Below are 22,352 nucleotides of genomic sequence, written 5' to 3'. Positions count from 1 at the left end.
GTTCACACTTTTAGAACTGACTGTGGAATTTTCATGTCAGTGTGTCAAAATATGAGAAGGTGGAATTTTAAATGCTTTTGTTCATGATGTTTGGTTGTTGAGGTAGAACAGTTGGTTAAAGGTTGCTTAATAGTGGACTATTCTAGCAGATGCTTGGGTTTTAACACCCCAATTGTAACAAAACAGTAGGGAAGCTCAGGAGCTTACAGAATGGCTCACACTTTTAGAACTGACTGTGGAATTTTCATGTCAGTGTGTCAAAATATGAGAAGGTGGATTTTTTAATGCTTTTGTTCAAGATGTTTGGTTGTTGAGGTAGAACAGTTGGTTAAAGGTTGCTTAATAGTGGACTACTCTAGCAAGTAAGGTCAATTAAGATTACATGTTCACTCAAATTTGAGTCCTACAAATGACCTCATCTAACTGCATGCCCTTCAACCCCCTCTTCAGTTGCAGCAATTTGATGTTTGGTTGTTGAGGTAGAACCGTTGGTTAAAGGTTGCTTAACAGTGGTCTATTCTAGCAGATGCTTGGTTTTTAACACCCCAATTGTAACAGAAACAGGAGGGAGGCTCAGGAGCTTACAGCATGGTTCACACTTTTAGAACTGACTGTGGAATTTTCATGTCAGTGTGTCAAAATATGAGAAGGTGGATTTTTTAATGCTTTTGTTCAAGATGTTTGGTTGTTGAGGTAGAACAGTTGGTTAAAGGTTGCTTATTAGTGCACTACTTTAGCAAGTAAGGTCAATTACTTCTAGTGTAGTTCATAGACTAGTTATGTTAATATTGGTGGTCATTTGATCCCCTTGTGAAAATGCAGAACTAGGTGATGTTCCTTAGGTAATTTGTGATCTGAGAAAAACCAACTGTCCATTGTCTTGGCCGGTTAGCTCAGCTGGTTAGAGCGTGGTGCTAATAACGCCAAGGTCGCGGGTTCGATCCCCGTACGGGCCATTTCCACAATTTTCAATGTTAGCAAGAAAGATGGTGCTCCTGACCTAAACTGCAGTTGAAAACATGTTTTTGCTCCCTAAGAGGAGGCCTATAACCCAGTCACTGCTGGAAACAATAGACAGCACCCAGCGTCTGGCTGTGTGGTCACACTGGAGAATGCGGGCATCGATCCCGCTACCTCTCGCATGCTAAGCGAGCGCTCTACCACTTGAGCTAATTCCCCTTAGCACACTGGCTCAGTGGGTTGTAAAAATTTTTATTCTGTGCATTAGACAAGCAGTGCATTAGACAAGGTTAACAGTGCTCTTCAAGAGCGGATCATGCAACTTTCATACTCAAGTGTAAGACTAAGATTACATGTTCACTCAAATTTGAGTCCTACAAATGACCTCATCTAACTGCATGCCCTTCAACCCCCTCTTCAGTTGCAGCAATTTGATGTTTGGTTGTTGAGGTAGAACCGTTGGTTAAAGGTTGCTTAACAGTGGTCTATTCTAGCAGATGCTTGGGTTTTGACACCCCAATTGTAAAAGAAACAGGAGGGAGGCTCAGGAGCTTACAGCATGGTTCACACTTTTAGAACTGACTGTGGAATTTTCCTGTCAGTGTGTCAAAATATGAGAAGGTGGAATTTTAAATGCTTTTGTTCATGATGTTTGGTTGTTGAGGTAGAACAGTTGGTTAAAGGTTGCTTAATAGTGGACTATTCTAGCAGATGCTTGGGTTTTAACACCCCAATTGTAACAAAACAGTAGGGAAGCTCAGGAGCTTACAGAATGGCTCACACTTTTAGAACTGACTGTGGAATTTTCATGTCAGTGTGTCAAAATATGAGAAGGTGGATTTTTTAATGCTTTTGTTCAAGATGTTTGGTTGTTGAGGTAGAACAGTTGGTTAAAGGTTGCTTAATAGTGGACTACTCTAGCAAGTAAGGTCAATTACTTCTAGTGTAGTTCATAGACTAGTTATGTTAATATTGGTGGTCATTTGATCCCCTTGTGAAAATGCAGGACTAGGTGATGTTCCTTAGGTAATTTGTGATCTGAGAAAAACCAACAGTCCATTGTCTTGGCCGGTTAGCTCAGCTGGTTAGAGCGTGGTGCTAATAACGCCAAGGTCGCGGGTTCGATCCCCGTACGGGCCATTACCACAGTTTTCAATGTTAGCATGAAAGATGGTGCTCCTGACCTAAACTGCAGTTGAAAACATGTTTTTGCTCCCTAAGAGGAGGGCTATAACCAAGTCACTGCTGGAAACAATAGACAGCACCCAGCGTCTGGCTGTGTGGTCACACTGGAGAATGCGGGCATCGATCCCGCTACCTCTCGCATGCTAAGCGAGCGCTCTACCACTTGAGCTAATTCCCCTTAGCACACTGGCTCAGTGGGTTGTAAAATTTTTTATTCTGTGCATTAGACAAGCAGTGCATTAGACAAGGGTAACAGTGCTCTTCAAGAGCGGATCATGCAACTTTCATACTCAAGTGTAAGACTAAGATTACATGTTCACTCAAATGTGAGTCCTACAAATGACCTCATCTAACTGCATGCCCTTCAACCCCCTCTTCAGTTGCAGCAATTTGATGTTTGGTTGTTGAGGTAGAACCGTTGGTTAAAGGTTGCTTAACAGTGGTCTATTCTAGCAGATGCTTGGTTTTTAACACCCCAATTGTAACAGAAACAGGAGGGAGGCTCAGGAGCTTACAGCATGGTTCACACTTTTAGAACTGACTGTGGAATTTTCATGTCAGTGTGTCAAAATATGAGAAGGTGGATTTTTTAATGCTTTTGTTCAAGATGTTTGGTTGTTGAGGTAGAACAGTTGGTTAAAGGTTGCTTAATAGTGGACTACTCTAGCAAGTAAGGTCAATTACTTCTAGTGTAGTTCATAGACTAGTTATGTTAATATTGGTGGTCATTTGATCCCCTTGTGAAAATGCAGGACTAGGTGATGTTCCTTAGGTAATTTGTGATCTGAGAAAAACCAGCTGCCCATTGTCTTGGCCGGTTAGCTCAGCTGGTTAGAGCGTGGTGCTAATAACGCCAAGGTCGTGGGTTCGATCCCCGTACGGGCCATTACCACAATTTTCAATGTTAGCAAGAAAGATGGTGCTCCTGACCTAAACTGCAGTTGAAAACATGTTTTTGCTCCCTAAGAGGAGGCCTATAACCCAGTCACTGCTGGAAACAATAGACAGCACCCAGCGTCTGGCTGTGTGGTCACACTGGAGAATGCGGGCATCGATCCCGCTACCTCTCGCATGCTAAGCGAGCGCTCTACCACTTGAGCTAATTCCCCTTAGCACACTGGCTCAGTGGGTTGTAAAATTTTTTATTCTGTGCATTAGACAAGCAGTGCATTAGACAAGGGTAACAGTGCTCTTCAAGAGCGGATCATGCAACTTTCATACTCAAGTGTAAGACTAAGATTACATGTTCACTCAAATGTGAGTCCTACAAATGACCTCATCTAACTGCATGCCCTTCAACCCCCTCTTCAGTTGCAGCAATTTGATGTTTGGTTGTTGAGGTAGAACCGTTGGTTAAAGGTTGCTTAACAGTGGTCTATTCTAGCAGATGCTTGGTTTTTAACACCCCAATTGTAACAGAAACAGGAGGGAGGCTCAGGAGCTTACAGCATGGTTCACACTTTTAGAACTGACTGTGGAATTTTCATGTCAGTGTGTCAAAATATGAGAAGGTGGAATTTTAAATGCTTTTGTTCATAATGTTTGGTTGTTGAGGTAGAACAGTTGGTTAAAGGTTGCTTAATAGTGGACTATTCTAGCAGATGCTTGGGTTTTGACACCCCAATTGTAACAAAAGAGTAGGGAAGCTCAGGAGCTTACAGCATGGTTCACACTTTTAGAACTGACTGTGGAATTTTCATGTCAGTGTGTCAAAATATGAGAAGGTGGAATTTTAAATGCTTTTGTTCATAATGTTTGGTTGTTGAGGTAGAACAGTTGGTTAAAGGTTGCTTAATAGTGGACTATTCTAGCAGATGCTTGGGTTTTGACACCCCAATTGTAACAAAAGAGTAGGGAAGCTCAGGAGCTTACAGAATGGCTCACACTTTTAGAACTGACTGTGGAATTTTCATGTCAGTGTGTCAAAATATGAGAAGGTGGATTTTTTAATGCTTTTGTTCAAGATGTTTGGTTGTTGAGGTAGAACAGTTGGTTAAAGGTTGCTTAATAGTGGACTACTCTAGCAAGTAAGGTCAATTAATTCTAGTGTAGTTCATAGACGAGTTATGTTAATATTGGTGGTCATTTGATCCCCTTGTGAAAATGCAGGACTAGGTGATGTTCCTTAGGTAATTTGTGATTTGAGAAAAAAAATGGTAGAACAGTTGGTTAAAGGTTGCTTAATAGTGGACTATTCTAGCAGATGCTTGGGTTTTGACACCCCAATTGTAAAAGAAACAGGAGGGAGGCTCAGGAGCTTACAGCATGGTTCACACTTTTAGAACTGACTGTGGAATTTTCATGTCAGTGTGTCAAAATATGAGAAGGTGGAATTTTAAATGCTTTTGTTCATGATGTTTGGTTGTTGAGGTAGAACAGTTGGTTAAAGGTTGCTTAATAGTGGACTATTCTAGCAGATGCTTGGGTTTTAACACCCCAATTGTAACAAAACAGTAGGGAAGCTCAGGAGCTTACAGAATGGCTCACACTTTTAGAACTGACTGTGGAATTTTCATGTCAGTGTGTCAAAATATGAGAAGGTGGATTTTTTAATGCTTTTGTTCAAGATGTTTGGTTGTTGAGGTAGAACAGTTGGTTAAAGGTTGCTTAATAGTGGACTACTCTAGCAAGTAAGGTCAATTAAGATTACATGTTCACTCAAATTTGAGTCCTACAAATGACCTCATCTAACTGCATGCCCTTCAACCCCCTCTTCAGTTGCAGCAATTTGATGTTTGGTTGTTGAGGTAGAACCGTTGGTTAAAGGTTGCTTAACAGTGGTCTATTCTAGCAGATGCTTGGTGTTTAACACCCCAATTGTAACAAAACAGTAGGGAAGCTCAGGAGCTTACAGAATGGCTCACACTTTTAGAACTGACTGTGGAATTTTCATGTCAGTGTGTCAAAATATGAGAAGGTGGATTTTTTAATGCTTTTGTTCAAGATGTTTGGTTGTTGAGGTAGAACAGTTGGTTAAAGGTTGCTTAATAGTGCACTACTTTAGCAAGTAAGGTCAATTACTTCTAGTGTAGTTCATAGACTAGTTATGTTAATATTGGTGGTCATTTGATCCCCTTGTGAAAATGCAGAACTAGGTGATGTTCCTTAGGTAATTTGTGATCTGAGAAAAACCAACTGTCCATTGTCTTGGCCGGTTAGCTCAGCTGGTTAGAGCGTGGTGCTAATAACGCCAAGGTCGCGGGTTCGATCCCCGTACGGGCCATTACCACAATTTTCAATGTTAGCAAGAAAGATGGTGCTCCTGACCTAAACTGCAGTTGAAAACATGTTCTTGCTCCCTAAGAGGAGGCCTATAACCCAGTCACTGCTGGAAACAATAGACAGCACCCAGCGTCTGGCTGTGTGGTCACACTGGAGAATGCGGGCATCGATCCGGCTACCTCTCGCATGCTAAGCGAGCGCTCTACCACTTGAGCTAATTCCCCTTAGCACACTGGCTCAGTGGGTTGTAAAATTTTTTATTCTGTGCATTAGACAAGCAGTGCATTAGACAAGGGTAACAGTGCTCTTCAAGAGCGGATCATGCAACTTTCATACTCAAGTGTAAGACTAAGATTACATGTTCACTCAAATGTGAGTCCTACAAATGACCTCATCTAACTGCATGCCCTTCAACCCCCTCTTCAGTTGCAGCAATTTGATGTTTGGTTGTTGAGGTAGAACCGTTGGTTAAAGGTTGCTTAACAGTGGTCTATTCTAGCAGATGCTTGGTTTTTAACACCCCAATTGTAACAGAAACAGGAGGGAGGCTCAGGAGCTTACAGCATGGTTCACACTTTTAGAACTGACTGTGGAATTTTCATGTCAGTGTGTCAAAATATGAGAAGGTGGAATTTTAAATGCTTTTGTTCATAATGTTTGGTTGTTGAGGTAGAACAGTTGGTTAAAGGTTGCTTAATAGTGGACTATTCTAGCAGATGCTTGGGTTTTGACACCCCAATTGTAACAAAAGAGTAGGGAAGCTCAGGAGCTTACAGAATGGCTCACACTTTTAGAACTGACTGTGGAATTTTCATGTCAGTGTGTCAAAATATGAGAAGGTGGATTTTTTAATGCTTTTGTTCAAGATGTTTGGTTGTTGAGGTAGAACAGTTGGTTAAAGGTTGCTTAATAGTGGACTATTCTAGCAGATGCTTGGGTTTTGACACCCCAATTGTAACAAAAGAGTAGGGAAGCTCAGGAGCTTACAGAATGGCTCACACTTTTAGAACTGACTGTGGAATTTTCATGTCAGTGTGTCAAAATATGAGAAGGTGGATTTTTTAATGCTTTTGTTCAAGATGTTTGGTTGTTGAGGTAGAACAGTTGGTTAAAGGTTGCTTAATAGTGGACTACTCTAGCAAGTAAGGTCAATTAAGATTACATGTTCACTCAAATTTGAGTCCTACAAATGACCTCATCTAACTGCATGCCCTTCAACCCCCTCTTCAGTTGCAGCAATTTGATGTTTGGTTGTTGAGGTAGAACCGTTGGTTAAAGGTTGCTTAACAGTGGTCTATTCTAGCAGATGCTTGGTGTTTAACACCCCAATTGTAACAAAACAGTAGGGAAGCTCAGGAGCTTACAGAATGGCTCACACTTTTAGAACTGACTGTGGAATTTTCATGTCAGTGTGTCAAAATATGAGAAGGTGGATTTTTTAATGCTTTTGTTCAAGATGTTTGGTTGTTGAGGTAGAACAGTTGGTTAAAGGTTGCTTAATAGTGCACTACTTTAGCAAGTAAGGTCAATTACTTCTAGTGTAGTTCATAGACTAGTTATGTTAATATTGGTGGTCATTTGATCCCCTTGTGAAAATGCAGAACTAGGTGATGTTCCTTAGGTAATTTGTGATCTGAGAAAAACCAACTGTCCATTGTCTTGGCCGGTTAGCTCAGCTGGTTAGAGCGTGGTGCTAATAACGCCAAGGTCGCGGGTTCGATCCCCGTACGGGCCATTACCACAATTTTCAATGTTAGCAAGAAAGATGGTGCTCCTGACCTAAACTGCAGTTGAAAACATGTTCTTGCTCCCTAAGAGGAGGCCTATAACCCAGTCACTGCTGGAAACAATAGACAGCACCCAGCGTCTGGCTGTGTGGTCACACTGGAGAATGCGGGCATCGATCCGGCTACCTCTCGCATGCTAAGCGAGCGCTCTACCACTTGAGCTAATTCCCCTTAGCACACTGGCTCAGTGGGTTGTAAAATTTTTTATTCTGTGCATTAGACAAGCAGTGCATTAGACAAGGGTAACAGTGCTCTTCAAGAGCGGATCATGCAACTTTCATACTCAAGTGTAAGACTAAGATTACATGTTCACTCAAATGTGAGTCCTACAAATGACCTCATCTAACTGCATGCCCTTCAACCCCCTCTTCAGTTGCAGCAATTTGATGTTTGGTTGTTGAGGTAGAACCGTTGGTTAAAGGTTGCTTAACAGTGGTCTATTCTAGCAGATGCTTGGTTTTTAACACCCCAATTGTAACAGAAACAGGAGGGAGGCTCAGGAGCTTACAGCATGGTTCACACTTTTAGAACTGACTGTGGAATTTTCATGTCAGTGTGTCAAAATATGAGAAGGTGGAATTTTAAATGCTTTTGTTCATAATGTTTGGTTGTTGAGGTAGAACAGTTGGTTAAAGGTTGCTTAATAGTGGACTATTCTAGCAGATGCTTGGGTTTTGACACCCCAATTGTAACAAAAGAGTAGGGAAGCTCAGGAGCTTACAGAATGGCTCACACTTTTAGAACTGACTGTGGAATTTTCATGTCAGTGTGTCAAAATATGAGAAGGTGGATTTTTTAATGCTTTTGTTCAAGATGTTTGGTTGTTGAGGTAGAACAGTTGGTTAAAGGTTGCTTAATAGTGGACTATTCTAGCAGATGCTTGGGTTTTGACACCCCAATTGTAACAAAAGAGTAGGGAAGCTCAGGAGCTTACAGCATGGTTCACACTTTTAGAACTGACTGTGGAATTTTCATGTCAGTGTGTCAAAATATGAGAAGGTGGAATTTTAAATGCTTTTGTTCATAATGTTTGGTTGTTGAGGTAGAACAGTTGGTTAAAGGTTGCTTAATAGTGGACTACTCTAGCAAGTAAGGTCAATTAATTCTAGTGTAGTTCATAGACGAGTTATGTTAATATTGGTGGTCATTTGATCCCCTTGTGAAAATGCAGGACTAGGTGATGTTCCTTAGGTAATTTGTGATTTGAGAAAAAAAATGGTAGAACAGTTGGTTAAAGGTTGCTTAATAGTGGACTATTCTAGCAGATGCTTGGGTTTTGACACCCCAATTGTAACAAAAGAGTAGGGAAGCTCAGGAGCTTACAGCATGGTTCACACTTTTAGAACTGACTGTGGAATTTTCATGTCAGTGTGTCAAAATATGAGAAGGTGGAATTTTAAATGCTTTTGTTCATAATGTTTGGTTGTTGAGGTAGAACAGTTGGTTAAAGGTTGCTTAATAGTGGACTATTCTAGCAGATGCTTGGGTTTTGACACCCCAATTGTAAAAGAAACAGGAGGGAGGCTCAGGAGCTTACAGCATGGTTCACACTTTTAGAACTGACTGTGGAATTTTCATGTCAGTGTGTCAAAATATGAGAAGGTGGAATTTTAAATGCTTTTGTTCATGATGTTTGGTTGTTGAGGTAGAACAGTTGGTTAAAGGTTGCTTAATAGTGGACTATTCTAGCAGATGCTTGGGTTTTAACACCCCAATTGTAACAAAACAGTAGGGAAGCTCAGGAGCTTACAGAATGGCTCACACTTTTAGAACTGACTGTGGAATTTTCATGTCAGTGTGTCAAAATATGAGAAGGTGGATTTTTTAATGCTTTTGTTCAAGATGTTTGGTTGTTGAGGTAGAACAGTTGGTTAAAGGTTGCTTAATAGTGGACTACTCTAGCAAGTAAGGTCAATTAAGATTACATGTTCACTCAAATTTGAGTCCTACAAATGACCTCATCTAACTGCATGCCCTTCAACCCCCTCTTCAGTTGCAGCAATTTGATGTTTGGTTGTTGAGGTAGAACCGTTGGTTAAAGGTTGCTTAACAGTGGTCTATTCTAGCAGATGCTTGGTTTTTAACACCCCAATTGTAACAGAAACAGGAGGGAGGCTCAGGAGCTTACAGCATGGTTCACACTTTTAGAACTGACTGTGGAATTTTCATGTCAGTGTGTCAAAATATGAGAAGGTGGATTTTTTAATGCTTTTGTTCAAGATGTTTGGTTGTTGAGGTAGAACAGTTGGTTAAAGGTTGCTTATTAGTGCACTACTTTAGCAAGTAAGGTCAATTACTTCTAGTGTAGTTCATAGACTAGTTATGTTAATATTGGTGGTCATTTGATCCCCTTGTGAAAATGCAGAACTAGGTGATGTTCCTTAGGTAATTTGTGATCTGAGAAAAACCAACTGTCCATTGTCTTGGCCGGTTAGCTCAGCTGGTTAGAGCGTGGTGCTAATAACGCCAAGGTCGCGGGTTCGATCCCCGTACGGGCCATTTCCACAATTTTCAATGTTAGCAAGAAAGATGGTGCTCCTGACCTAAACTGCAGTTGAAAACATGTTTTTGCTCCCTAAGAGGAGGCCTATAACCCAGTCACTGCTGGAAACAATAGACAGCACCCAGCGTCTGGCTGTGTGGTCACACTGGAGAATGCGGGCATCGATCCCGCTACCTCTCGCATGCTAAGCGAGCGCTCTACCACTTGAGCTAATTCCCCTTAGCACACTGGCTCAGTGGGTTGTAAAAATTTTTATTCTGTGCATTAGACAAGCAGTGCATTAGACAAGGTTAACAGTGCTCTTCAAGAGCGGATCATGCAACTTTCATACTCAAGTGTAAGACTAAGATTACATGTTCACTCAAATTTGAGTCCTACAAATGACCTCATCTAACTGCATGCCCTTCAACCCCCTCTTCAGTTGCAGCAATTTGATGTTTGGTTGTTGAGGTAGAACCGTTGGTTAAAGGTTGCTTAACAGTGGTCTATTCTAGCAGATGCTTGGGTTTTGACACCCCAATTGTAAAAGAAACAGGAGGGAGGCTCAGGAGCTTACAGCATGGTTCACACTTTTAGAACTGACTGTGGAATTTTCCTGTCAGTGTGTCAAAATATGAGAAGGTGGAATTTTAAATGCTTTTGTTCATGATGTTTGGTTGTTGAGGTAGAACAGTTGGTTAAAGGTTGCTTAATAGTGGACTATTCTAGCAGATGCTTGGGTTTTAACACCCCAATTGTAACAAAACAGTAGGGAAGCTCAGGAGCTTACAGAATGGCTCACACTTTTAGAACTGACTGTGGAATTTTCATGTCAGTGTGTCAAAATATGAGAAGGTGGATTTTTTAATGCTTTTGTTCAAGATGTTTGGTTGTTGAGGTAGAACAGTTGGTTAAAGGTTGCTTAATAGTGGACTACTCTAGCAAGTAAGGTCAATTACTTCTAGTGTAGTTCATAGACTAGTTATGTTAATATTGGTGGTCATTTGATCCCCTTGTGAAAATGCAGGACTAGGTGATGTTCCTTAGGTAATTTGTGATCTGAGAAAAACCAACAGTCCATTGTCTTGGCCGGTTAGCTCAGCTGGTTAGAGCGTGGTGCTAATAACGCCAAGGTCGCGGGTTCGATCCCCGTACGGGCCATTACCACAGTTTTCAATGTTAGCATGAAAGATGGTGCTCCTGACCTAAACTGCAGTTGAAAACATGTTTTTGCTCCCTAAGAGGAGGGCTATAACCAAGTCACTGCTGGAAACAATAGACAGCACCCAGCGTCTGGCTGTGTGGTCACACTGGAGAATGCGGGCATCGATCCCGCTACCTCTCGCATGCTAAGCGAGCGCTCTACCACTTGAGCTAATTCCCCTTAGCACACTGGCTCAGTGGGTTGTAAAATTTTTTATTCTGTGCATTAGACAAGCAGTGCATTAGACAAGGGTAACAGTGCTCTTCAAGAGCGGATCATGCAACTTTCATACTCAAGTGTAAGACTAAGATTACATGTTCACTCAAATGTGAGTCCTACAAATGACCTCATCTAACTGCATGCCCTTCAACCCCCTCTTCAGTTGCAGCAATTTGATGTTTGGTTGTTGAGGTAGAACCGTTGGTTAAAGGTTGCTTAACAGTGGTCTATTCTAGCAGATGCTTGGTTTTTAACACCCCAATTGTAACAGAAACAGGAGGGAGGCTCAGGAGCTTACAGCATGGTTCACACTTTTAGAACTGACTGTGGAATTTTCATGTCAGTGTGTCAAAATATGAGAAGGTGGATTTTTTAATGCTTTTGTTCAAGATGTTTGGTTGTTGAGGTAGAACAGTTGGTTAAAGGTTGCTTAATAGTGGACTACTCTAGCAAGTAAGGTCAATTACTTCTAGTGTAGTTCATAGACTAGTTATGTTAATATTGGTGGTCATTTGATCCCCTTGTGAAAATGCAGGACTAGGTGATGTTCCTTAGGTAATTTGTGATCTGAGAAAAACCAGCTGCCCATTGTCTTGGCCGGTTAGCTCAGCTGGTTAGAGCGTGGTGCTAATAACGCCAAGGTCGTGGGTTCGATCCCCGTACGGGCCATTACCACAATTTTCAATGTTAGCAAGAAAGATGGTGCTCCTGACCTAAACTGCAGTTGAAAACATGTTTTTGCTCCCTAAGAGGAGGCCTATAACCCAGTCACTGCTGGAAACAATAGACAGCACCCAGCGTCTGGCTGTGTGGTCACACTGGAGAATGCGGGCATCGATCCCGCTACCTCTCGCATGCTAAGCGAGCGCTCTACCACTTGAGCTAATTCCCCTTAGCACACTGGCTCAGTGGGTTGTAAAATTTTTTATTCTGTGCATTAGACAAGCAGTGCATTAGACAAGGGTAACAGTGCTCTTCAAGAGCGGATCATGCAACTTTCATACTCAAGTGTAAGACTAAGATTACATGTTCACTCAAATGTGAGTCCTACAAATGACCTCATCTAACTGCATGCCCTTCAACCCCCTCTTCAGTTGCAGCAATTTGATGTTTGGTTGTTGAGGTAGAACCGTTGGTTAAAGGTTGCTTAACAGTGGTCTATTCTAGCAGATGCTTGGTTTTTAACACCCCAATTGTAACAGAAACAGGAGGGAGGCTCAGGAGCTTACAGCATGGTTCACACTTTTAGAACTGACTGTGGAATTTTCATGTCAGTGTGTCAAAATATGAGAAGGTGGAATTTTAAATGCTTTTGTTCATAATGTTTGGTTGTTGAGGTAGAACAGTTGGTTAAAGGTTGCTTAATAGTGGACTATTCTAGCAGATGCTTGGGTTTTGACACCCCAATTGTAACAAAAGAGTAGGGAAGCTCAGGAGCTTACAGCATGGTTCACACTTTTAGAACTGACTGTGGAATTTTCATGTCAGTGTGTCAAAATATGAGAAGGTGGAATTTTAAATGCTTTTGTTCATAATGTTTGGTTGTTGAGGTAGAACAGTTGGTTAAAGGTTGCTTAATAGTGGACTATTCTAGCAGATGCTTGGGTTTTGACACCCCAATTGTAACAAAAGAGTAGGGAAGCTCAGGAGCTTACAGAATGGCTCACACTTTTAGAACTGACTGTGGAATTTTCATGTCAGTGTGTCAAAATATGAGAAGGTGGATTTTTTAATGCTTTTGTTCAAGATGTTTGGTTGTTGAGGTAGAACAGTTGGTTAAAGGTTGCTTAATAGTGGACTACTCTAGCAAGTAAGGTCAATTAATTCTAGTGTAGTTCATAGACGAGTTATGTTAATATTGGTGGTCATTTGATCCCCTTGTGAAAATGCAGGACTAGGTGATGTTCCTTAGGTAATTTGTGATTTGAGAAAAAAAATGGTAGAACAGTTGGTTAAAGGTTGCTTAATAGTGGACTATTCTAGCAGATGCTTGGGTTTTGACACCCCAATTGTAAAAGAAACAGGAGGGAGGCTCAGGAGCTTACAGCATGGTTCACACTTTTAGAACTGACTGTGGAATTTTCATGTCAGTGTGTCAAAATATGAGAAGGTGGAATTTTAAATGCTTTTGTTCATGATGTTTGGTTGTTGAGGTAGAACAGTTGGTTAAAGGTTGCTTAATAGTGGACTATTCTAGCAGATGCTTGGGTTTTAACACCCCAATTGTAACAAAACAGTAGGGAAGCTCAGGAGCTTACAGAATGGCTCACACTTTTAGAACTGACTGTGGAATTTTCATGTCAGTGTGTCAAAATATGAGAAGGTGGATTTTTTAATGCTTTTGTTCAAGATGTTTGGTTGTTGAGGTAGAACAGTTGGTTAAAGGTTGCTTAATAGTGGACTACTCTAGCAAGTATGGTCAATTAAGATTACATGTTCACTCAAATTTGAGTCCTACAAATGACCTCATCTAACTGCATGCCCTTCAACCCCCTCTTCAGTTGCAGCAATTTGATGTTTGGTTGTTGAGGTAGAACCGTTGGTTAAAGGTTGCTTAACAGTGGTCTATTCTAGCAGATGCTTGGTGTTTAACACCCCAATTGTAACAAAACAGTAGGGAAGCTCAGGAGCTTACAGAATGGCTCACACTTTTAGAACTGACTGTGGAATTTTCATGTCAGTGTGTCAAAATATGAGAAGGTGGATTTTTTAATGCTTTTGTTCAAGATGTTTGGTTGTTGAGGTAGAACAGTTGGTTAAAGGTTGCTTAATAGTGCACTACTTTAGCAAGTAAGGTCAATTACTTCTAGTGTAGTTCATAGACTAGTTATGTTAATATTGGTGGTCATTTGATCCCCTTGTGAAAATGCAGAACTAGGTGATGTTCCTTAGGTAATTTGTGATCTGAGAAAAACCAACTGTCCATTGTCTTGGCCGGTTAGCTCAGCTGGTTAGAGCGTGGTGCTAATAACGCCAAGGTCGCGGGTTCGATCCCCGTACGGGCCATTACCACAATTTTCAATGTTAGCAAGAAAGATGGTGCTCCTGACCTAAACTGCAGTTGAAAACATGTTTTTGCTCCCTAAGAGGAGGCCTATAACCCAGTCACTGCTGGAAACAATAGACAGCACCCAGCGTCTGGCTGTGTGGTCACACTGGAGAATGCGGGCATCGATCCCGCTACCTCTCGCATGCTAAGCGAGCGCTCTACCACTTGAGCTAATTCCCCTTAGCACACTGGCTCAGTGGGTTGTAAAATTTTTTATTCTGTGCATTAGACAAGCAGTGCATTAGACAAGGTTAACAGTGCTCTTCAAGAGCGGATCATGCAACTTTCATACTCAAGTGTAAGACTAAGATTACATGTTCACTCAAATTTGAGTCCTACAAATGACCTCATCTAACTGCATGCCCTTCAACCCCCTCTTCAGTTGCAGCAATTTAATGTTTGGTTGTTGAGGTAGAACCGTTGGTTAAAGGTTGCTTAACAGTGGTCTATTCTAGCAGATGCTTGGGTTTTGACACCCCAATTGTAAAAGAAACAGGAGGGAGGCTCAGGAGCTTACAGCATGGTTCACACTTTTAGAACTGACTGTGGAATTTTCCTGTCAGTGTGTCAAAATATGAGAAGGTGGAATTTTAAATGCTTTTGTTCATGATGTTTGGTTGTTGAGGTAGAACAGTTGGTTAAAGGTTGCTTAATAGAGGCCTATTCTAGCAGATGCTTGGGTTTTAACACCCCAATTGTAACAAAACAGTAGGGAAGCTCAGGAGCTTACAGAATGGCTCACACTTTTAGAACTGACTGTGGAATTTTCATGTCAGTGTGTCAAAATATGAGAAGGTGGAATTTTAAATGCTTTTGTTCATAATGTTTGGTTGTTGAGGTAGAACAGTTGGTTAAAGGTTGCTTAATAGTGGACTATTCTAGCAGATGCTTGGGTTTTGACACCCCAATTGTAACAAAAGAGTAGGGAAGCTCAGGAGCTTACAGAATGGCTCACACTTTTAGAACTGACTGTGGAATTTTCATGTCAGTGTGTCAAAATATGAGAAGGTGGATTTTTTAATGCTTTTGTTCAAGATGTTTGGTTGTTGAGGTAGAACAGTTGGTTAAAGGTTGCTTAATAGTGGACTACTCTAGCAAGTAAGGTCAATTAATTCTAGTGTAGTTCATAGACGAGTTATGTTAATATTGGTGGTCATTTGATCCCCTTGTGAAAATGCAGGACTAGGTGATGTTCCTTAGGTAATTTGTGATTTGAGAAAAAAAATGGTAGAACAGTTGGTTAAAGGTTGCTTAATAGTGGACTATTCTAGCAGATGCTTGGGTTTTGACACCCCAATTGTAACAAAAGAGTAGGGAAGCTCAGGAGCTTACAGCATGGTTCACACTTTTAGAACTGACTGTGGAATTTTCATGTCAGTGTGTCAAAATATGAGAAGGTGGAATTTTAAATGCTTTTGTTCATAATGTTTGGTTGTTGAGGTAGAACAGTTGGTTAAAGGTTGCTTAATAGTGGACTATTCTAGCAGATGCTTGGGTTTTGACACCCCAATTGTACAAGAAACAGGAGGGAGGCTCAGGAGCTTACAGCATGGTTCACACTTTTAGAACTGACTGTGGAATTTTCATGTCAGTGTGTCAAAATATGAGAAGGTGGAATTTTAAATGCTTTTGTTCATGATGTTTGGTTGTTGAGGTAGAACAGTTGGTTAAAGGTTGCTTAATAGTGGACTATTCTAGCGGATGCTTGGGTTTTAACACCCCAATTGTAACAAAACAGTAGGGAAGCTCAGGAGCTTACAGAATGGCTCACACTTTTAGAACTGACTGTGGAATTTTCATGTCAGTGTGTCAAAATATGAGAACGTGGATTTTTTAATGCTTTTGTTCAAGATGTTTGGTTGTTGAGGTAGAACAGTTGGTTAAAGGTTGCTTAATAGTGGACTACTCTAGCAAGTAAGGTCAATTAAGATTACATGTTCACTCAAATTTGAGTCCTACAAATGACCTCATCTAACTGCATGCCCTTCAACCCCCTCTTCAGTTGCAGCAATTTGATGTTTGGTTGTTGAGGTAGAACCGTTGGTTAAAGGTTGCTTAACAGTGGTCTATTCTAGCAGATGCTTGGTTTTTAACACCCCAATTGTAACAGAAACAGGAGGGAGGCTCAGGAGCTTACAGCATGGTTCACACTTTTAGAACTGACTGTGGAATTTTCATGTCAGTGTGTCAAAATATGAGAAGGTGGATTTTTTAATGCTTTTGTTCAAGATGTTTGGTTGTTGAGGTAGAACAGTTGGTTAAAGGTTGCTTAATAGTGCACTACTTTAGCAAGTAAGGTCAATTACTTCTAGTGTAGTTCATAGACTAGTTATGTTAATATTGGTGGTCATTTGATCCCCTTGTGAAAATGCAGAACTAGGTGATGTTCCTTAGGTAATTTGTGATCTGAGAAAAACCAACTGTCCATTGTCTTGGCCGGTTAGCTCAGCTGGTTAGAGCGTGGTGCTAATAACGCCAAGGTCGCGGGTTCGATCCCCGTACGGGCCATTACCACAATTTTCAATGTTAGCAAGAAAGATGGTGCTCCTGACCTAAACTGCAGTTGAAAACATGTTTTTGCTCCCTAAGAGGAGGCCTATAACCCAGTCACTGCTGGAAACAATAGACAGCACCCAGCGTCTGGCTGTGTGGTCACACTGGAGAATGCGGGCATCGATCCCGCTACCTCTCGCATGCTAAGCGAGCGCTCTACCACTTGAGCTAATTCCCCTTAGCACACTGGCTCAGTGGGTTGTAAAATTTTTTATTCTGTGCATTAGACAAGCAGTGCATTAGACAAGGTTAACAGTGCTCTTCAAGAGCGGATCATGCAACTTTCATACTCAAGTGTAAGACTAAGATTACATGTTCACTCAAATTTGAGTCCTACAAATGACCTCATCTAACTGCATGCCCTTCAACCCCCTCTTCAGTTGCAGCAATTTGATGTTTGGTTGTTGAGGTAGAACCGTTGGTTAAAGGTTGCTTAACAGTGGTCTATTCTAGCAGATGCTTGGGTTTTGACACCCCAATTGTAAAAGAAACAGGAGGGAGGCTCAGGAGCTTACAGCATGGTTCACACTTTTAGAACTGACTGTGGAATTTTCCTGTCAGTGTGTCAAAATATGAGAAGGTGGAATTTTAAATGCTTTTGTTCATGATGTTTGGTTGTTGAGGTAGAACAGTTGGTTAAAGGTTGCTTAATAGTGGACTACTCTAGCAAGTAAGGTCAAATACTTCTAGTGTAGTTCATAGACTAGTTATGTTAATATTGGTGGTCATTTGATCCCCTTGTGAAAATGCAGGACTAGGTGATGTTCCTTAGGTAATTTGTGATCTGAGAAAAACCAACAGTCCATTGTCTTGGCCGGTTAGCTCAGCTGGTTAGAGCGTAGTGCTAATAACGCCAAGGTCGCGGGTTCGATCCCCGTACGGGCCATTACCACAGTTTTCAATGTTAGCAAGAAAGATGGTGCTCCTAACCTAAACTGCAGTTGAAAACATGTTTTTGCTCCCTAAGAGGAGGCCTATAACCCAGTCACTGCTGGAAACAATAGACAGCACCCAGCGTCTGGCTGTGTGGTCACACTGGAAAATGCGGGCATCGATCCCGCTACCTCTCGCATGCTAAGCGAGCGCTCTATCACTTGAGCTAATTCCCCTTAGCACACTGGCTCAGTGGGTTGTAAAATTTTTTATTCTGTGCATTAGACAAGCAGTGCATTAGACAAGGTTACCAGTGCTCTTCAAGAGCGGATCATGCAACTTTCATACTCAAGTGTAAGACTAAGATTACATGTTCACTCGAATTTGAGTCCTACAAATGACCTCATCTAACTGCATGCCCTTCAACCCCCTCTTCAGTTGCAGCAATTTGATGTTTGGTTGTTGAGGTAGAACAGTTGGTTAAAGGTTGCTTAATAGTGGACTATTCTAGCAGATGCTTAGGTTTTAACCCCCCAATTGTAACAAAACAGTAGGGAAGCTCAGGAGCTTACAGAATGGCTCACACTTTTAGAACTGACTGTGGAATTTTCATGTCAGTGTGTCAAAATATGAGAAGGTGGATTTTTTAATGCTTTTGTTCAAGATGTTTGGTTGTTGAGGTAGAACAGTTGGTTAAAGGTTGCTTAATAGTGGACTACTCTAGCAAGTAAGGTCAATTACTTCTAGTGTAGTTCATAGACTAGTTATGTTAATATTGGTGGTCATTTGATCCCCTTGTGAAAATGCAGGACTAGGTGATGTTCCTTAGGTAATTTGTGATCTGAGAAAAACCAACAGTCCATTGTCTTGGCCGGTTAGCTCAGCTGGTTAGAGCGTGGTGCTAATAACGCCAAGGTCGCGGGTTCGATCCCCGTACGGGCCATTACCACAATTTTCAATGTTAGCAAGAAAGATGGTGCTCCTGACCTAAACTGCAGTTGAAAACATGTTTTTGCTCCCTAAGAGGAGGGCTATAACCCAGTCACTGCTGGAAACAATAGACAGCACCCAGCGTCTGGCTGTGTGGTCACACTGGAGAATGCGGGCATCGATCCCGCTACCTCTCGCATGCTAAGCGAGCGCTCTACCACTTGAGCTAATTCCCCTTAGCACACTGGCTCAGTGGGTTGTAAAATTTTTTATTCTGTGCATTAGACAAGCAGTACATTAGACAAGGTTAACAGTGCTCTTCAAGAGCGGATCATGCAACTTTCATACTCAAGTGTAAGACTAAGATTACATGTTCACTCAAATTTGAGTCCTACAAATGACTTCATCTAACTGCATGCCCTTCAACCCCCTCTTCAGTTGCAGCAATTTGATGTTTGGTTGTTGAGGTAGAACCGTTGGTTAAAGGTTGCTTAACAGTGGTCTATTCTAGCAGATGCTTGGGTTTTGACACCCCAATTGTAAAAGAAACAGGAGGGAGGCTCAGGAGCTTACAGCATGGTTCACACTTTTAGAACTGACTGTGGAATTTTCATGTCAGTGTGTCAAAATATGAGAAGGTGGAATTTTAAATGCTTTTGTTCATGATGTTTGGTTGTTGAGGTAGAACAGTTGGTTAAAGGTTGCTTAACAGTGGTCTATTCTAGCAGATGCTTGGGTTTTGACACCCCAATTGTAAAAGAAACAGGAGGGAGGCTCAGGAGCTTACAGAATGGCTCACACTTTTAGAACTGACTGTGGAATTTTCATGTCAGTGTGTCAAAATATGAGAAGGTGGATTTTTTAATGCTTTTGTTCAAGATGTTTGGTTGTTGAGGTAGAACAGTTGGTTAAAGGTTGCTTAATAGTGGACTACTCTAGCAAGTAAGGTCAATTAAGATTACATGTTCACTCAAATTTGAGTCCTACAAATGACCTCATCTAACTGCATGCCCTTCAACCCCCTCTTCAGTTGCAGCAATTTGATGTTTGGTTGTTGAGGTAGAACCGTTGGTTAACGGTTGCTTAACAGTGGTCTATTCTAGCAGATGCTTGGGTTTTGACACCCCAATTGTAAAAGAAACAGGAGGGAGGCTCAGGAGCTTACAGCATGGTTCACACTTTTAGAACTGACTGTGGAATTTTCATGTCAGTGTGTCAAAATATGAGAAGGTGGAATTTTAAATGCTTTTGTTCATGATGTTTGGTTGTTGAGGTAGAACAGTTGGTTAAAGGTTGCTTAATAGTGGACTATTCTAGCAGATGCTTGGGTTTTAACACCCCAATTGTAACAAAACAGTAGGGAAGCTCAGGAGCTTACAGAATGGCTCACACTTTTAGAACTGACTGTGGAATTTTCATGTCAGTGTGTCAAAATATGAGAAGGTGGATTTTTTAATGCTTTTGTTCAAGATGTTTGGTTGTTGAGGTAGAACAGTTGGTTAAAGGTTGCTTAATAGTGGACTACTCTAGCAAGTAAGGTCAATTACTTCTAGTGTAGTTCATATATTAGTTATGTTAATATTGGTGGTCATTTGATCCCCTTGTGAAAATGCAAAACTAGGTGATGTTCCTTAGGTAATTTGTGATCTGAGAAAAACCAACTGTCCATTGTCGTGGCCGGTTAGCTCAGCTGGTTAGAGCGTGGTGCTAATAACGCCAAGGTCGCGGGTTCGATCCCTGTACGGGCCATTACCACAATTTTCAATGTTAGCAAGAAAGATGGTGCTCCTGACCTAAACTGCAGTTGAAAACATGTTTTTGCTCCCTAAGAGGAGGGCTATAACCCAGTCACTGCTGGAAACAATAGACAGCACCCAGCGTCTGGCTGTGTGGTCACACTGGAGAATGCGGGCATCGATCCCGCTACCTCTCGCATGCTAAGCGAGCGCTCTACCACTTGAGCTAATTCCCCTTAGCACACTGGCTCAGTGGGTTGTAAAATTTTTTTATTCTGTGCATTAGACAAGCAGTGCATTAGACAAGGTTAACAGTGCTCTTCAAGAGCGGATCATGCAACTTTCATACTCAAGTGTAAGACTAAGATTACATGTTCATTCAAATTTGAGTCCTACAAATGACCTCATCTAACTGCATGCCCTTCAACCCCCTCTTCAGTTGCAGCAATTTGATGTTTGGTTGTTGAGGTAGAACCGTTGGTTAAAGGTTGCTTAACAGTGGTCTATTCTAGCAGATGCTTGGGTTTTGACACCCCAATTGTAAAAGAAACAGGAGGGAGGCTCAGGAGCTTACAGCATGGTTCACACTTTTAGAACTGACTGTGGAATTTTCATGTCAGTGTGTCAAAATATGAGAAGGTGGAATTTTAAATGCTTTTGTTCATGATGTTTGGTTGTTGAGGTAGAACAGTTGGTTAAAGGTTGCTTAATAGTGGACTATTCTAGCAGATGCTTGGGTTTTAACACCCCAATTGTAACAAAACAGTAGGGAAGCTCAGGAGCTTACAGAATGGCTCACACTTTTAGAACTGACTGTGGAATTTTCATGTCAGTGTGTCAAAATATGAGAAGGTGGAATTTTAAATGCTTTTGTTCATAATGTTTGGTTGTTGAGGTAGAACAGTTGGTTAAAGGTTGCTTAATAGTGGACTATTCTAGCAGATGCTTAGGTTTTAACCCCCCAATTGTAACAAAACAGTAGGGAAGCTCAGGAGCTTACAGAATGGCTCACACTTTTAGAACTGACTGTGGAATTTTCATGTCAGTGTGTCAAAATATGAGAAGGTGGATTGTTTAATGCTTTTGTTCAAGATGTTTGGTTGTTGAGGTAGAACAGTTGGTTAAAGGTTGCTTAATAGTGGACTACTCTAGCAAGTAAGGTCAATTACTTCTAGTGTAGTTCATAGACTAGTTATGTTAATATTGGTGGTCATTTGATCCCCTTGTGAAAATGCAGGACTAGGTGATGTTCCTTAGGTAATTTGTGATCTGAGAAAAACCAACAGTCCATTGTCTTGGCCGGTTAGCTCAGCTGGTTAGAGCGTGGTGCTAATAACGCCAAGGTCGCGGGTTCGATCCCCGTACGGGCCATTACCACAATTTTCAATGTTAGCAAGAAAGATGGTGCTCCTGACCTAAACTGCAGTTGAAAACATGTTTTTGCTCCCTAAGAGGAGGGCTATAACCCAGTCACTGCTGGAAACAATAGACAGCACCCAGCGTCTGGCTGTGTGGTCACACTGGAGAATGCGGGCATCGATCCCGCTACCTCTCGCATGCTAAGCGAGCGCTCTACCACTTGGGCTAATTCCCCTTAGCACACTGGCTCAGTGGGTTGTAAAATTTTTTATTCTGTGCATTAGACAAGCAGTGCATTAGACAAGGTTAACAGTGCTCTTCAAGAGCGGATCATGCAACTTTCATACTCAAGTGTAAGACTAAGATTACATGTTCACTCAAATTTGAGTCCTACAAATGACCTCATCTAACTGCATGCCCTTCAACCCCCTCTTCAGTTGCAGCAATTTGATGTTTGGTTGTTGAGGTAGAACCGTTGGTTAAAGGTTGCTTAACAGTGGTCTATTCTAGCAGATGCTTGGGTTTTGACACCCCAATTGTAAAAGAAACAGGAGGGAGGCTCAGGAGCTTACAGCATGGTTCACACTTTTAGAACTGACTGTGGAATTTTCATGTCAGTGTGTCAAAATATGAGAAGGTGGAATTTTAAATGCTTTTGTTCATGATGTTTGGTTGTTGAGGTAGAACAGTTGGTTAAAGGTTGCTTAATAGTGGACTATTCTAGCAGATGCTTGGGTTTTAACACCCCAATTGTAACAAAACAGTAGGGAAGCTCAGGAGCTTACAGAATGGC

General features: G+C 41.4%; 22 non-coding genes across 22 annotated transcripts; 12 read left to right on the top strand and 10 right to left on the bottom strand.

Moving 5' to 3' along the window:
* Window positions 1-882: 882 nt before the first annotated feature.
* Window positions 883-956, top strand: trnai-aau (transfer RNA isoleucine (anticodon AAU)). Its single transcript has one exon. It is a non-coding gene; the product is annotated as a tRNA-Ile (tRNA).
* Window positions 957-1,106: 150 nt separating this feature from the next.
* Window positions 1,107-1,179, bottom strand: trnaa-agc (transfer RNA alanine (anticodon AGC)). Its single transcript has one exon. It is a non-coding gene; the product is annotated as a tRNA-Ala (tRNA).
* An 847-nt stretch (window positions 1,180-2,026) lies between these two features.
* Window positions 2,027-2,100, top strand: trnai-aau (transfer RNA isoleucine (anticodon AAU)). Its single transcript has one exon. It is a non-coding gene; the product is annotated as a tRNA-Ile (tRNA).
* Window positions 2,101-2,250: 150 nt separating this feature from the next.
* trnaa-agc (transfer RNA alanine (anticodon AGC)) lies at window positions 2,251-2,323 on the bottom strand. Its single transcript has one exon. It is a non-coding gene; the product is annotated as a tRNA-Ala (tRNA).
* Window positions 2,324-2,957: 634 nt separating this feature from the next.
* Window positions 2,958-3,031, top strand: trnai-aau (transfer RNA isoleucine (anticodon AAU)). Its single transcript has one exon. It is a non-coding gene; the product is annotated as a tRNA-Ile (tRNA).
* Window positions 3,032-3,181: 150 nt separating this feature from the next.
* On the bottom strand, window positions 3,182-3,254 carry trnaa-agc (transfer RNA alanine (anticodon AGC)). Its single transcript has one exon. It is a non-coding gene; the product is annotated as a tRNA-Ala (tRNA).
* A 2,040-nt stretch (window positions 3,255-5,294) lies between these two features.
* On the top strand, window positions 5,295-5,368 carry trnai-aau (transfer RNA isoleucine (anticodon AAU)). The gene has a single exon. It is a non-coding gene; the product is annotated as a tRNA-Ile (tRNA).
* Window positions 5,369-7,028: 1,660 nt separating this feature from the next.
* On the top strand, window positions 7,029-7,102 carry trnai-aau (transfer RNA isoleucine (anticodon AAU)). The gene has a single exon. It is a non-coding gene; the product is annotated as a tRNA-Ile (tRNA).
* Window positions 7,103-9,579: 2,477 nt separating this feature from the next.
* Window positions 9,580-9,653, top strand: trnai-aau (transfer RNA isoleucine (anticodon AAU)). The gene has a single exon. It is a non-coding gene; the product is annotated as a tRNA-Ile (tRNA).
* Window positions 9,654-9,803: 150 nt separating this feature from the next.
* trnaa-agc (transfer RNA alanine (anticodon AGC)) lies at window positions 9,804-9,876 on the bottom strand. Its single transcript has one exon. It is a non-coding gene; the product is annotated as a tRNA-Ala (tRNA).
* An 847-nt stretch (window positions 9,877-10,723) lies between these two features.
* Window positions 10,724-10,797, top strand: trnai-aau (transfer RNA isoleucine (anticodon AAU)). The gene has a single exon. It is a non-coding gene; the product is annotated as a tRNA-Ile (tRNA).
* A 150-nt stretch (window positions 10,798-10,947) lies between these two features.
* On the bottom strand, window positions 10,948-11,020 carry trnaa-agc (transfer RNA alanine (anticodon AGC)). The gene has a single exon. It is a non-coding gene; the product is annotated as a tRNA-Ala (tRNA).
* Window positions 11,021-11,654: 634 nt separating this feature from the next.
* trnai-aau (transfer RNA isoleucine (anticodon AAU)) lies at window positions 11,655-11,728 on the top strand. The gene has a single exon. It is a non-coding gene; the product is annotated as a tRNA-Ile (tRNA).
* A 150-nt stretch (window positions 11,729-11,878) lies between these two features.
* Window positions 11,879-11,951, bottom strand: trnaa-agc (transfer RNA alanine (anticodon AGC)). The gene has a single exon. It is a non-coding gene; the product is annotated as a tRNA-Ala (tRNA).
* Window positions 11,952-13,991: 2,040 nt separating this feature from the next.
* On the top strand, window positions 13,992-14,065 carry trnai-aau (transfer RNA isoleucine (anticodon AAU)). Its single transcript has one exon. It is a non-coding gene; the product is annotated as a tRNA-Ile (tRNA).
* A 150-nt stretch (window positions 14,066-14,215) lies between these two features.
* On the bottom strand, window positions 14,216-14,288 carry trnaa-agc (transfer RNA alanine (anticodon AGC)). Its single transcript has one exon. It is a non-coding gene; the product is annotated as a tRNA-Ala (tRNA).
* Window positions 14,289-16,542: 2,254 nt separating this feature from the next.
* Window positions 16,543-16,616, top strand: trnai-aau (transfer RNA isoleucine (anticodon AAU)). Its single transcript has one exon. It is a non-coding gene; the product is annotated as a tRNA-Ile (tRNA).
* A 150-nt stretch (window positions 16,617-16,766) lies between these two features.
* trnaa-agc (transfer RNA alanine (anticodon AGC)) lies at window positions 16,767-16,839 on the bottom strand. The gene has a single exon. It is a non-coding gene; the product is annotated as a tRNA-Ala (tRNA).
* A 1,564-nt stretch (window positions 16,840-18,403) lies between these two features.
* Window positions 18,404-18,477, top strand: trnai-aau (transfer RNA isoleucine (anticodon AAU)). The gene has a single exon. It is a non-coding gene; the product is annotated as a tRNA-Ile (tRNA).
* A 150-nt stretch (window positions 18,478-18,627) lies between these two features.
* trnaa-agc (transfer RNA alanine (anticodon AGC)) lies at window positions 18,628-18,700 on the bottom strand. Its single transcript has one exon. It is a non-coding gene; the product is annotated as a tRNA-Ala (tRNA).
* A 1,663-nt stretch (window positions 18,701-20,363) lies between these two features.
* Window positions 20,364-20,436, bottom strand: trnaa-agc (transfer RNA alanine (anticodon AGC)). Its single transcript has one exon. It is a non-coding gene; the product is annotated as a tRNA-Ala (tRNA).
* A 1,061-nt stretch (window positions 20,437-21,497) lies between these two features.
* Window positions 21,498-21,571, top strand: trnai-aau (transfer RNA isoleucine (anticodon AAU)). Its single transcript has one exon. It is a non-coding gene; the product is annotated as a tRNA-Ile (tRNA).
* Window positions 21,572-22,352: the final 781 nt, after the last annotated feature.

This window comes from Clarias gariepinus, unplaced genomic scaffold, assembly GCF_024256425.1.
Source record: "Clarias gariepinus isolate MV-2021 ecotype Netherlands unplaced genomic scaffold, CGAR_prim_01v2 scaffold_29, whole genome shotgun sequence".
Classification (NCBI taxonomy): Eukaryota; Metazoa; Chordata; class Actinopteri; order Siluriformes; family Clariidae; genus Clarias; species Clarias gariepinus.
The sequence above is the reverse complement of the archived record's forward strand: the minus strand, read 5'-3'. Positions and strand labels throughout refer to the sequence as shown.